The following is a 14,633-nucleotide window of genomic DNA, read 5'->3' as shown; positions in this document are numbered from 1 at the left end:
TAAATCTCCTCTGCACCCTCTCGAAGGCCTTGACAGCCTTCCTGAAGTGTGGTACCCAGAATTGGACACAATACACCAGCTGAGGCCTAACCAGTGTTTTATGAAGGTTTAGCATAACTTCCTTGCTTTTGCACTCTATGCCTCTATTTTTAAAGCAAAGGATCCCGCATGTCTTTTTAACAGCTTTATCAACTTGTCCTGCCACCTTTGTAGATTTGTGTATGTACACCCCTGGGTCTCTCTGTTCTTGCAACCCCTCTAAAATTGTACCATATAATTTATACTTCCTCTCCTCATTCTTCCTGCCAAAATGAATCATTAAATTTCATCTGCCATGTGGCGGTCCATTTCACCAGTCTGTCTAAGTCCTCCTGAAGTCTGTTACTATCCTCCTTATTGTTTACTACATTTCTGAGTTTCTTGTCATCTGCAAACTTTGAAATTAGACCCTGTATACCCAAGTCCAGGTTATTAATAAATATCAAAAAGAGCAGTGGTCCTAATACTGACCCCTAGGGGACACCACTGTATACTTCCCTCCAGTCTGAAAAACAACTGTTCACTACTACACTCTGCTTTCTGTCCCTTAGCCAATTTCGTATCCATGCATCAACTGCCCCTTTAATCTCATAGGCTTCAATTTTGCTAACATGTCTATTATATGGTATATTATCGAATGCCTTTTGAAAGTCTATGTACACAACATCACCTGTACTACCCTCATCAGCCCTCTCCATTACTTCATCAAAGAACTCAATCAAGTTAGTGAAACACAATTTGACTATAACGAATCCATGCTGGCTTTCATTTATTAATCCATATTTTTCCAAGTGCCAATTAATTTTGTCCTGGATTTTTTCTTATTCATTCGTGGAACGTGGGCATCGCTGGCGAGGCCGGCATTTATTGCCAATCCCTAATTGCCCTTGAGAAGGTGGTGGTGAGCCGCCTTCTTGAATCGCTGCAGTCCATGTGGTGAAGGTTCTCCCACAGTGCTGTTAGGAAGGGAGTTCCAGGATTTTGACCCAGCGATGAAGGAACGGCGATATATTTCCAAGTCGGGATGGTGTGTGACTTGGAGGGGAAAGTGCAGGTGGTGTTGTTCCCATGTGCCTGCTGCTCTTGTCCTTCTAGGTGGTAGAGGTTGCGGGTTTGGGAGGTGCTGTCGATGAAACCTTGGCGAGTTGTTGCACTGCATCTTGTAGATGGTACACACTGCAGCCGCGGTGCGCCAGTGGTGAAGGAAGTGAATGTTTAAAGTGGTGGATGGGGTGCCAATCAAGTGGGCTGCTTTGTCCTGGATGGTGTCGAGCTTCTTGAGTGTTATTGGAGCTGCACTCATCCAGGCAAGTGGAGAGTATTCCATCACACTCCTGACTTGTACCTTGTAGATGGTGGAAAGGTTTTGGGGAGTCAGGAGGTGAGTCACTCGCCGCAGAATACCCAGCCTCTGACCTGCTGTCGTAGCCACAGTATTTATATGGCTGGTCCAGTTAAGTTTCTGGTCAATGGTGACCCCCAGGATGTTGATGGTGGGGGATTCGGCGATGGTAATGCCGTTGAATGTCAAGGGGAGGTGGTTAGACTCTCTCTTGTTGGAGATGGTCATTGCCTGGCACTTGTCTGGTGCGAATGTTACTTGCTTATCAACCCAAGCCTGGACGTTGTCCAGGACTGCTTCATTATCTGAGGGGTTGCGAATGGAACTGAACACTGTGCAATCATCAGCGATCATCCCCATTTCTGACCTTATGATGGAGGGAAGGTCATTGATGAAGCAGCTGAAGATGGTTGGGCCTTGGACACTGCCCTGAGGAACCCCTCCAGTGATGTCCTGGGGCTGAGATGATTGGCCTCCAACAATCACTATCATCTTCCTTTGTGCTGGGTGTGACTCCAGCCACTGGAGAGTCCTCCCCCCTGATTCCCATTGACTTCAATTTTAGTAGGGCTCCTTGGTGCCACACCTGGTCAAATGCTGCCTTGATGTCAACTCTTTTGTCCATGTTTGGACCAAGGCTGTAATGAGGTCTGGAGCCGAGTGGTCCTGACGAAACCCAAACTGAGCATCGGTGAGCAGGTTATTGGTGAGTAAGAGCCGCTTGATAGCACTGTCGACGACACCTTCCATCACTTTGCTGATGATTGAGAGTGGACTGATGAGGTGGTAATTGGCCGGATTGGATTTGTCCTGCTTTTTGTGGACAGGACATTCCTGGGCAATTTTTCATATTGTCGGGTAGAAGCCAGTGTTGTAGCTGTACTGGAACAGTTTGGCTGGAGGCATGGCTAGTTCTGGAGCACAAGTCTTTAGCACTACAGCCGGGATGTTGTCGGGGCCCATAGCCTTTGATGTATCCAGTGCACTCAGCCGTTACTAGATATTACGTTGAGTGAATCGAATTGGTTGAAGACTGGCTTCCATGATGGTGGGGATCTCGGGAGGAGGCCGAAATGGATCATCCACTCGACACTTCTGGCTGAAGATGGTTGCAAACGCTTCAGCCTTGTCTTTTGCTCTGCCATCTTTGAGGATGGGGATGTTCACTGAGTCTCCTCCTCCCGTTAGTTGTTTAACTGTCCACCACCATTCACGACTGGATGTGATCCCTTGGTTGTGGGACCGCTTAGCTCAGTCTTTAGCATGCTGCTTCCGCTGTTAAGCATGCATGTAGTCCTGTGTGGTAGCTTCACCAGGTTGGCACCTCATTTTTAGGTACGCCTGGTGCTAATGTCTCTATTGTCTCTAAAACTTTCCCCACCACTGACATTAGGCTGACTGGCCTATAATTGCCGGGTTTATCCCTCTCCCCTTTTGGAACAGGGGTGTAACATTTGCAATCCTCCAGTCCACCAGCATTGTCCCCATATCTAAGGAGGATTGGAAGATTGTGGACAGAGCCTCCGCAATTTCCACCCTTATTTCCCTCAGTAACCTAGGATGCATCCCATCTGGACATTTTGACTTTTCTACTTTGAGTGTTGTCAACCTTTTTGGTACCTTCTCTTTATCTACTACCTCCTCCTTTGCTATGACATCGGCAGCATCCTCTACTTTAGTGAAAACAGATGCCAAGCACTCATTTAGTATCTCAGCCATGCCCTCTGCCTCCACATGAAGATCTCCTTTTTGGTACCTAATCAGCCACACCCTTCCTTTGACTACCCTTTTACTATTTATATCTTTATAAAAGACTTTTGAGTTCCCTTTTATGTTACCCGCTAATCTAATCTCACACTCTCTTTGCCCCTCTTATTTCCTTTTTCAGTTCTCCCCTGTACTTTTTGTATTCAGCCTGGTTCTCTACTGAATTATGAACCCGACATTTATCATAAGCCTCATTTTTTCTGTTTCATTTTAATCTCTATATCTTTAGTCATCCAGGGAGCTCTAGGTTTGGATGCTCTTCCTTTCCCCCTCGTGGGTATGTGTCTAGTCTACACCCGAACTATCTCATCTTTGAAGGCCTCCCATTGTTCAATTACTGTTTTATCTGCCAATCTTTGATTCCAAACCATCAGGACCAGATATTTTCCAATGCACTGAAATTAGCTCTCCTCCAGTTGAAGATTTTCACATTTGATTTTTCCTTGTCCTTTTCTATAACTATTCTAAACCTGATGACATTAAAATCACTGTTTCCCAAATGCTCCCCCACTGAAACATGCTCCACTTGCCCCACTTCATTCCACAGAACCAGATTCAGCACTGCTTCCTTCCTCGTTGGGCTGGAAACATACTGATCAAGCAAGTTCTCTTGTACACATTACAGGAATTGCTCCCCCTATGAGTGATGAAGGGTAAAAATAGGGCAGAACATGATTCAACATTGACAGTAGGTCAGCATCTCTTATTCTGACATCTCCCCACCCCCCACCCAACCCTCTCATCAGCTTTAGACAGGGGCTGAGACCTGTGCAGTTCAAATGCTGGCATTGGGCAGACATGCTCTTGCATGGCACACTCAGAGAGGGAGGGTCAAACTTTACATAGTAATTTCTGTGGGGTGCTGATAAGGGAGGATGTCTGACATTTGGATCCTACATCACAATGAAGGTCATTACTCAAGGTGACACCTAAATAGAGTGCAGGTGACAACATGTAAATTGAGTGCAGAGAAGGGTTACAGGTCATTACCTTTGCTGTTGTGGTGAACTTGCTAATTTTTTTCAGACTCTACAAAGGAGTCCAGGGTATATTGGACGAGGGATTGACTACCACTGCTATCTCCATCTAGATTGCTTTCACTTTCTGCTGCAAAAGGTCTCCTGCCCCCAACCCCAAACAGCTTGTCCTTTCCGGTCCGATGGATCTCAGCCAGCAGATCATCAAAGTCAGACTCACTGAAATTGAAGGTTTTTCTTTTTGGCTGCTGACCCCTTCCTCCAGTGATGTCATAACTCCCTTAATCAAGAGCAGATTTTAGATCTCTGTCTCTCATTCACAAATTTCCTCCCCCTCCCCAGTGGTGTCCTCCAGTCAGGGTGCTTCATGAACCAAATTCTCACCTCACCTGTGCCCCTCCCCCCTCCTCCGCAATGTGATGTGGCATGATATATTTGCACTGCCCATCTGCCTAATATTATCTAAATGCATTGATCTTCCGATTCTTGGAGGGCTCAGTGCCATATCAAATGCCAGCTGGAAGTCCCACCCTGCCTCATGCCGCTGAATTTCTAGGCTGTAATCTCTTTCTTATCCAATTTGCAAGGATATCTATCCAGCTCATTGCTGTACTCATCCACACTGGTTTCTGCAGTACAAATTATCTTGTATATAGTGATGCTACCTTTTAGTTGTGCGTCAGCCAAACCACTTCTCTGAGGCGAAGCCACCTGCTGCTGTGTACTGTTTCACCTTATCTTCTTGCAAAGCTGTATGTGCTTCACACAATGTGCAACAGAAGTGTAGCAATATGCAATTAATTTACTATGCCCTGCATATTTCCCCAAGTGCTCTGATATTGGTGAACTGCTATTGCTTCAGCTAATATCATAGAATCATAGAAATTTGTGGCACAGAAGCAAGCCATTCGGCCCATCATGTCTGTGCCAGCTGCAAAAGAGCTATCCAGCCTAATCCCACTTTCCAGCTCTTGGTCCGTAGCCCTGTAGGTTATGGCACTTCAAGTGCATATCCAAGTACTTTGTAAATGAGTTGAGGGTTTCTGCCTCTACCACCCTTTCAGGCAGTGAGTTCCAGACCCCCACCACCCTCTGGGTGAAAACATTTCTCCTCAACTCCCCTCTAATCCTTCTACCAATTACTTTAAATCTATACCCCCGGTTATTGACCTCTCTGCTAAGGAAAATAGGTCCTTCCTATCCACTCTATGTAGGCCCCTCATAATTTTATACTCCTCAATTAAATCTCCCCTCAGCCACCTCTGTTCCAAAGAAAACAATTCCAGCCTATCCAATCTTTTCTCATAGCTAAGATTCTCCAGTCCTGGCAACATCCTCGTAAATCTCCTCTGCACCCTCTCTAGTGCAATCACATCTTTCCTGTGATGTGGTGACCAGAACTGGTCGCAGTACTCAAGCTGTGGCCTAACCAATGTTTTATACAGTTCCAGGATAACCTCCCTGCTCTTATATTCTATGCCTTGGCTAATAAAGGAAAGTACCCCGTATGCCTTCTTAACCATCTTATCTACTTGTCCTGCTATCTTCAGGGATCTGTGAACATGCACTCCAAGGTCCCTCTGTTCCCCTACACCTCTCAGTATCCTCCATTTATTGTGTATTCCCTTGCCTTGTTTTCCTCCCCAAATGCATCACCTCACACTTCTCCAGATTGAATTCCATTTGCCACTTTTCTGCCCACCTGACCAGTCCATTGATATCTTCCTGCAGTCTACAGCTTTCTTCCTCACCATCAACCACACGGCCAATTTTTGTATCATCTGCAAACTTCTTAATCATGCCCCCTACATTTAAGTCCAAATCATTGACATATACCACAAAAAGCAAGGGACCTAGTACTGAGCCCTGCGGAACCCCACTGGAAACAGCCTTCCAGTCACAAAAACACCCGTCGGCCATTACCCTTTGCTTCCTGCCACTGAGCCAATTTTGGATCCAACTTGCCACTTCCCTTGAATCCCATGGGCTTTTACTTTTCTGACCAGTCTGCCATGCGGGACCTTGTCAAAAGCCTTGCTAAAATCCATGTAGACTACATCAAACGCACTATCCCCATCGACCCTCCTTGTTACCTCCTCAAAAAATTCAATCAAGTTGGTCAAACACGACTTTCCCTTAACAAATCCATGCTGACTGTCCTTGATTAATCCATGCCTTTCTAAATGATGATTAATACTGTCTCTCAGTATTTTTTCCAATAATTTGCCCAGCACCGAGGTTAAGCTGACTGGCCTGTAAATACTCGGTCTATCCCTTTCTCCCTTTTTAAACAACAGTACAACGTCAGCAGTCCTCCAGTCCTTTGGGATAAGAGATAACTAGGTTTAATTCTCACACTCATAATACTAGGTATCTGGTGAATCTTAGCACCTGATTATCTGTTAAACAGTGACTGATACATAGGAACATACAAAAAATGATTGCCAGGGTAAGACCTACTGGTCCATCCAGCCTGTCTCACACAAATGTATTGGGCTGGAAATTGCTTTTAAAATGACGGTGAGCCTAACAGCGCTCACCATTATTAATGGCGAAATCGAAGAGCAAGTTCCAGCGACCGCATATGCGCAAATGTGAAAGTCCAGAATTTGCTCTTTCTGGTTCACTGGTGATCTGTCAGCTTCACGTCAAAGGGACCTTGTGACTGCAATCAATGGACCAGCGCCAACTTATTGCACTTCCCAGCTGGAAAGAAACTAATCTCGCCGCAAAACAGGTACGCTGAGTTTTTTAGATCTATACTAAGTTTAAACAGTGTGGTAAGTATTAACAACTGCCAAAAAACCTCTCTGGGACTAAAAATTAACTTTTTAAAATGTGGAGTCTGATTACTCCTGATTTTAATAGTTTTTGGTCATTTAAAAAAATTTTTAAATTAAATATTTACATTTTTAAAAATCATTTTCTTTCTGTCTCTTTTATCTGAGTCTTTTTAATCTTACTCTCTCTTTATTTGGCTTTCTCCATCTCATTTTATTGTACATTTACTAACCTTGCCTGGCACTTCCTGGTTGTTAGTTTGCGCGGTTTGTGAATGAACTGCACTTCCTGGTTCTCACAATGTGGCTTGCTTCAAGCTGATTGGTTGAGGGGCCTTCGAGATCGTTTCACAATTCACACAGCCCGGGAAAGAATGCTGAAGTTTTTCGAACTCGCAGTTCAATGAAGTTACCGCCAAAAAGAAAGCTGCAACTTAGTGGGCGACTTTAAATCTGATGGGCGGCGAGCACTGCTGGTTCACCACTCGGGCCAATTTCTGGCCCAATGTCTTGTGCACCACAATACATACACTCTCCACCCCACCCGAAAGTCATGTAGTCTCCGGGGAGAGGCGAAAAATCCAAATGACTTAATGTTGTTGCAGACCATTGAATATTATTGACTTGAGAAAATCCTGACTTTGTTTCAGCACAGGGAGAAGTTATAAAACAATCGGTGAGCATAAGTCAGGCCCTAAGGTTTCATGTACTTGCAATCATTTTCATTTGGAGAACCCGAGGTTTAAACTTTCTCTCTGGACAAGGATCGTTAATTCTGATTAGTCAATCCTAGGTTAGATTGACCAATCCTTGCACTAATTGGTTAGACAAATGTCACTCACTAATCTCACAGGACTAGAGCTTCTGTTCTCTGACACCTAAGAGTTTGGCTAAAGAAAATGGACAAAACTGTTAAAATATATATTAATAGACAAGACTCAGATTAACAGTAGAATAAACTAGAAAAAAAAGTCCAAAATTCAAACGTTGTCAGCCAAGCCAATTCTTTTGCAGGCACAAGAGGGCTGATTCACTGACAGTGAGCCCAGTGCCCATCACATCTCGGATCAGAAGGTCCAAAGTCAGTGAGCTGCAACTTTTGGATGCCTCGCACAAAGCACGTGGTACATTCATTACAGGGTGATTTTCCAAATTTCCGCTGGGAGTTCCACATGATTTTTGGTATATTAAGATGAAAAATAGCAGTGTCTGCACATCCAAATTCTCAATATGCAATCCGGGTGGAAGAAGCTCCACACCAAAAGCTCCAATTCATAAAATTACCCTGCACATCTTGCAAATTTGGGCAATCCAATGTAAACTGGTCTCACACCAAAACCAGCAATCTTTTTTACCTGCACACTCCTTCAGCATTGCCCTATAAATTGGGCACGGTTTGGCTATCCTGCCCTACTCTTTAGGAGTTTGATTCCTAAAGATGTCATTGATAGCTTAATATTGTGTTTCTAATTCAGCCTTTTTTTTTGCTTTGCACATAGCTGTATCTGAATTACTTGTTGGTGTTTATAGCTGCAGTTTTGCATTGCAAGATTCTTTTTGCAAATATCTGCTGCTGCATCAGCAGCAACCACAGAGTTGAGCATGGGAATTTTATTGGGTGTTCCAATATCAGTGCTGGATTTGGATAAGGAAGATGAGTTCATACTGAGGGAAGAAAGGAAGGTGTGATTACACCTCAAGCATCTGGCACCTACTGAGCAGTATCTGAGTCTTCACAACAAGGCACACCTACTTGGGGATGCCAGAAAGGACCTGCCTTTGCTGTCTATGCTTCATGAAGGAGACTGTTAGTGTTATGAGGGGGAATTTTAACTCCTTCCGCCTGGCAGAAACACGGTGGGATGATAGTTAAAATTCAAGTGGTGCACTTACCACTTGTTTCCTTCCATGTGACCATTTTAACATCACTGTTTACTTGATGGTTGATGCATCCGCCTGACTCAGGTGGGAGCCTCATAAATATATATAAATCGTGGTCCTATGACGTCATTAGACCCGGATTTTAACTACCAACTGAGTGGAGTGTCCGTCACACACGCTCCACTCAGTAAAACCTGGTGGGCACTCAGCGGAGGTCCTGTCAGGTAAGTTTAAAATGTATAGTTGTGGGGGTCTAGACCTTCGTTGGCCGCAATCTGGCGAGCTGCCTCTGGATGGCTGTTTTGGCGGACAGCTGGCTGACAATGTTAATGAGGTCCAACCGTTAAAACGGCCTAAGCCTCCCACTGCAGCTCTTGGACGGGCAAGCTGCGTGTCCTTCCGGTGTCTGCCCGGGGTTAAAATTCCCCCTATGGTGCTTCCTCTATTCTTACCTCCAGTGAAGAGCTACCACAGGGACAGCCCTATCTGTGGCTGTAAAGGTTATCACTGCATTAAATTTTATATGACTGATCCTTCCAAGCCACCACTGGTAACATTTGCTGCATTAGTCAGTTGTCAGTCCACTCCACTAATGCATAAAACAAGTGACAGAAACCTTGTTTGCCAAAGGAAACATATTCATGGTGTTGTGGCGGCTAGGCGCGCTGAAGCATACCAATAAATCTATAATATATTGAAAATCTTACATCTGAGTAAATTTCCTGTGTCAACTTATCCCATTATAAATTACTATGTTTACATTTACAATGGAAATTGCCTATGTAAACTTGTCACATTGTAATTGCACCCTCCTGCCAATGGTGGCACTTTAGCACCTCAATTTTGCATCTCCCTGTTTCTTAACCTGTACTGCAGAGAAACTTTTTTTTTTACACAGAGAGTTGTTAGAACATGGAGGGCACAACCAGTAACAGTTGAGGGGGGGGGGGGGAGGGTGTGTGGAATCCATAATAGCTTTTAAAAGGCAAGTGGGTAAACATTTGAAAAAGAAACATTTAAAAGGGTACGGGGAAAAGACAGGAAATGGGACTAAGAACATCGAACTTTCAGAGCAGTGGCACGATGGGCTGAATGGCCTCTTTCTGTGCTGTAAAATTCAACGATTCTATGATTATCAAGAACTCCTCCAAACCAGTTTTCTAAGATGATGTCAACAGTCATAGTAATATTTCAGATTTTAACAGAAGAACTGGGATGGAGGAGAACAGATTTGTACAATATATAAAAGGAAGAGGGTGGTCAGAATTTACCCTACATTAGGAACCAGAATACAAATAAATAGAGCTGTTGATGAGTCTCTTTAGTTGAATTGCTCATTATATTTTGCACAGAATTAGGCTATTTACATTATTGGGCTCTGAGGCAATACAGAAAACTGTATGTAATTATGCTTTACATTAATTATAAATTCCCTATGAATTAAACATACATATCACCTCAACAGAATACATAAATCATGTCTACTTTGCATTAATAATAATAAATGAAAGAATGAGCTGGTGTATATATAGCAGGAAAGGAAGGAACAGAATTGTGTTCTTTAATGGTGCATTTACATGACACTAATACCCTGCGGCTCACAGGCACTGTCTGAGCTGCTTCATGCTGCTGAATAAATTTTAGTTGCTAATTTAACTCCAAAAATAAAAATTAAAGGAGGCACTGAGGAGAAAGCGCATGGCCCGCCCGTTCTAGAACCTGCCTGATTTGCGTTTCATTGATTGGGAGATCCGTTCCGGCAGATTACCACCTAGGCAGTGAAACTGAAAATCTAGCCCAATCAGTCTCCAAAATCTTTTACGCTGCATCACTGAAGAAAAATCAGGGCACATGTCCTGATTGAGCACCTCGTTAGTGCTGGTGCCAATCGGGCAATTGGTACTCGGAGAATCGGCCTTTGCCTGTTTCTTGCCCAACATGCAGCAAACGGTATTTTCTGCCATTTCGTGTGCTGAGGCCTATCGCAAGTTTCATATGACAGCCTCATTAAGCCCTCAAAATGCACGATAGCGTCAAGGCTTTCGGGTGCAAGCGTTTTGCAAGGGGATGGTCCTGTACTGGGTGAGTGTCAGGGCCATTATAATTACCTGAAGCCGCAAATATGGGTAGATTCATGTCAATCAGGCAGTGTGTGCTCTAGGGGGGTAATTTTAACTTTTATTGCCAAGCGAAAAATGGGCAATAGTGAATCGGCTGCTTGTTTTACACCCCGCCCGTAATGGAAAACAGTTCTCTGGTGTCCGTGATTGTGATCACAGCCTTGGATGTTTATGTAATTGGATCATTTCAAGCCACTTGTGGGGGTATATGTCAAATCAGCCAATCTGTAGTGCACCAATGTATAAAGTAGGTGACAGATGCCTTCTTTGCCAAGAGGATTTATTTCTCCTTACAAAGCTGCCAGCAGCATGAGAGGCACTGCTCTTCTTCTATGTGGCAGTACTGCCCAAAGTGCAGGTATTATAGATGGCATGCACGTGGCCACCCAGGCTCCTACCACCAATCACACGGTCTTTGTGATGGAAGACATGGAAGTACATGTATGCTTACAGTAGGCAATTTCCTGATATCCTGACCTTGGCAAATTTCCTGAGTCCAGAAAGCACTTTTGGAATTGGTTCCAATGATCTGTGCATTCACTTGAATGTGATCTCCATCCAGGCATTTCTCACACTACTCCTGATAGGAAGGTGTCCCTCAACTCTGAAGAGAGCAACCATCCCCTGATGATCCTCTTGGAGCAACATCTTGAGGACAGCATCCTCAAATGGGATAGTCCTGTTCCTTTGCCTCTGCCCTCCATTCTTCTATAGTGTAAATCCTGCTTTCCACTCTTCCCCTTTAAATGTGAGCAGCAGTCCTTTATCCCTATTCACACGTGAAGCACATACCTTGTGGCTGGGCCAATGTGAGCAGGGAATGTGTACAAATCATTATAATGAATTGACCTTGCAAAATCACACCAACACTATGGAGATGATTTTAAACCCCAAGAACGGGTGGGTTGGGGGGCGGGTGGGAGTTGAAAATAGTTGTTTTTTGGGTCGCGGCTACAACCCGGCTTTATTCCCGGGTTTAACGTCGGTGCAAAGAAGTACAAGCTTCCCACTGGGAATGCAAAGTCTGAAAATGTTGCAGTTGCGACCCAAAAAACCAACTATTTTCAACTCCCACCTGCCCCCAACCCACCCGTTCTTGGGGTTTCATTTCACCCCTTATTTCAGGGCTGGATAAATGGCCCTGTGATGCTATGTGAATTGGGAAGAGGCATTTCGTACACAATGCAATGCAATATTATTTAGACCAGAATCTTTTAGAGAAAGAGCAACGGTGTTACAATATCTTGGACTTTTATAACCATAATGGTAGATTCAGACTAGCTTTCTGGGACAGACATAGTGGCATCATATCACTGCTTACTTTTACATTCTTCCCAGTTTTCTGTATAGCATTACTGGCCTCAAAACTCCTCGTGGCCATTTTCCCTGATGTTGCGTTGCTGAACCAGGTCTTCCGCGCAACCATCCACTCTAGTGTTCACCTCCAGCTCTTCGCTTTCCCTCTGGAATTGGCTGAATGCAACTCCCAGATAACATGGGACTACAACACTGTGGGGGTGATGGGGAGGGGGGTGGTGGGCGTGGAGAAGGAGGGAGGATTCAAAGTTTGAAGCGCAGCCTTTAAAAAGCTGACAATGGTTGAAGTTTTCAGCAGCAGGCTGGGGGACAAACAGATAATTAGTTAACATTTTTAAGACTGAGTTGACCATCAAGTTACTGTAATGGATGCCCAACACTTTTAAAGTAAGTTTTCAAGTGGAGGAACTGACAGAGGCCCCCAAAGAAGGGTGCAGGACATTGGAAGGAGGCAGTAAAGAAGAGCACAACATTTTAATAAGCTCAACCTTCAGACACCCTTGGATGAAGGACAGCAGAGTGCCTCGTGTGCCATTATGGAAGGAGGTGGCAGTGGCACTGAGCGCCCGCTCTCGCACCTTCTGAATCATATCTGACCAGGCGAGGGCAGGAAAGGTAACAAACAAACTGCTCTTCCTTTTCTTCTTTGGGCACCATGGACACAAACATACTGTTCATCCTCTAAAATGAATAGCTGAACAAGTCACCCATCACACTGCACCGTGATTAAAGGGTTCACTAACTCTGTATCTTACAAAAGGTGCTGCCAACTCCCCTAACAGGAATTACTTGCATGCAGAACCTGAAAACTCCTTTGTCCACTGTAACAGAGTGCTACCAGTAGATCTATTACATCCACTGTCTGATGTCGCCTGGGAGACATCTTTCAAATGCTGGCCTTAATCTAATTAACACAATCTTGTTGCAGGACAAAATTTGCACACAATGCCAACTTCCCTAAGAGCAATGATGCACTGGGAATGGTGTGTAAAATCATTCCTATACTCAGTTCAACTTTGATTTTGTTATGGACAATTAACGTTCTTTCCAGCCGCAATTTTCCTGCATTTCTTTTTTGCGCTGCTGTAATCCTTTTTAAATCCCCTTATTATTCCTCTTATATAGTTTCCTGGCCAACATTTATCCCTCAACCAACAGCACTAAAACAGATTATCTGGTCATTATCACATTACTGTTTGCGGGACCTAAAGTGTGCAAATTGGCCACCGTGTTCCCTACATTGCAACGGTGACTACGCTTCAAAAGTACTTTATTGGCTGTAAAGTGCTTTGGGACACCCTGAGGTACTGCACTTACATCAAGTAACTGGATACATTAGCCTTCACAACTCTCTTTGGTGAACTGAGGCAAATATCATAGTAGTTACAGCACAGGAGGAGGCTATTCTGCCCATCATGCCTGTGCCAGCTCTTTGAAAGAGCTATCCAATTAGTCCTATTCCCTTGCTCGTTCCCGATAGTCCTGCAAATTTTTTTCCTTCAAGTATTTATCCAATTCCCTTTTGAAAGTTACTATTGAATCTGTTTCCAACATCCTTTCAGGCAGTGAATTCCAGATCATTACAACTTGCTGCGTAAAAAAATGTTTCCTCTTGTCGCCTCTGGCTCTTTTGCCGATCACCTTAAATCTGTGTCCTCTGGTTACCGACCCTTCTGCCACTGGAAACAAATTCTCCTTATTTATTCTATCAAAACCGTTCATGATTTTGAACACCTCTATCAAACCTCCCCTTAACCTTCTCTGTTCTAAAGAGAACAACCCCAGCTTCTTCAATCTCTCCACATCACTGAAGTCCCTCATCCTGGCCACCATTTTAGTAAATCTCTTCTGCACCCTCTCTAAGGCCTTCACATCCTTCCTTAAGGTGTGGTGCCCAGAATTGAACACAATACACCAGCTGATGCCTAACCAGTGTTTTATAAAGGTTTAGCATAACTTCCTTGCTTTTGTACTCTATGCCTCTATATCCAAGTCCAGGTTATTAATATATATCAAAAAGAGCAGTGGTTCTAATGTTGACCCCTGGGGAACATCATTGTATACTTCCCTCCAGTCTGAAAAACAACCGTTCACCACTACTCTCTGCTTTCTGCCTCTTAGCCAATTTTGTACCCACGCTGCCACTGTCCCTTTAATCCCATGGGTTTTAATTTTGCTAACACATCTATTATGTGGTACTTTATCGAATGTCTTTTGACCGTCCATATACACAACATTAACCACACTACCCTCATCAATCCTCTCTATTACTTCATCAAAGAACTCAATCAAGTTAGTCAAACACGGTTTGCCTTTAACAAATCCGTGCTGACTTTCATTTATTAGCCCATACTTTTCCAAATGCCAATTAATTTTGTCCTGGATTATTGTCCCTAAAAGCTTCCCCTCC

The 14,633-nt window shown here is 44.0% G+C and overlaps 2 long non-coding RNA genes across 2 annotated transcripts in view; one reads left to right on the top strand and one right to left on the bottom strand.

Moving 5' to 3' along the window:
- Positions 1-14,633, bottom strand: part of LOC137306957 (uncharacterized) — a 37,374-nt gene that overhangs the window by 11,833 nt on the left and 10,908 nt on the right. The window lies entirely within an intron of this gene.
- Positions 6,790-14,633, top strand: part of LOC137306966 (uncharacterized) — a 58,622-nt gene continuing 50,778 nt past the window's right edge. Inside the window, exon 1 of the long non-coding RNA XR_010958980.1 lies at positions 6,790-6,862. This is a non-coding gene — a long non-coding RNA (uncharacterized lncRNA). The remainder of the gene's footprint in view (positions 6,863-14,633) is intronic.

Source organism: Heptranchias perlo, chromosome 3, assembly GCF_035084215.1.
Source record: "Heptranchias perlo isolate sHepPer1 chromosome 3, sHepPer1.hap1, whole genome shotgun sequence".
NCBI lineage: Eukaryota > Metazoa > Chordata > Chondrichthyes > Hexanchiformes > Hexanchidae > Heptranchias > Heptranchias perlo.
Note: the sequence above shows the minus strand (reverse complement) of the source record. Positions and strands in the feature narration are given on the sequence as shown.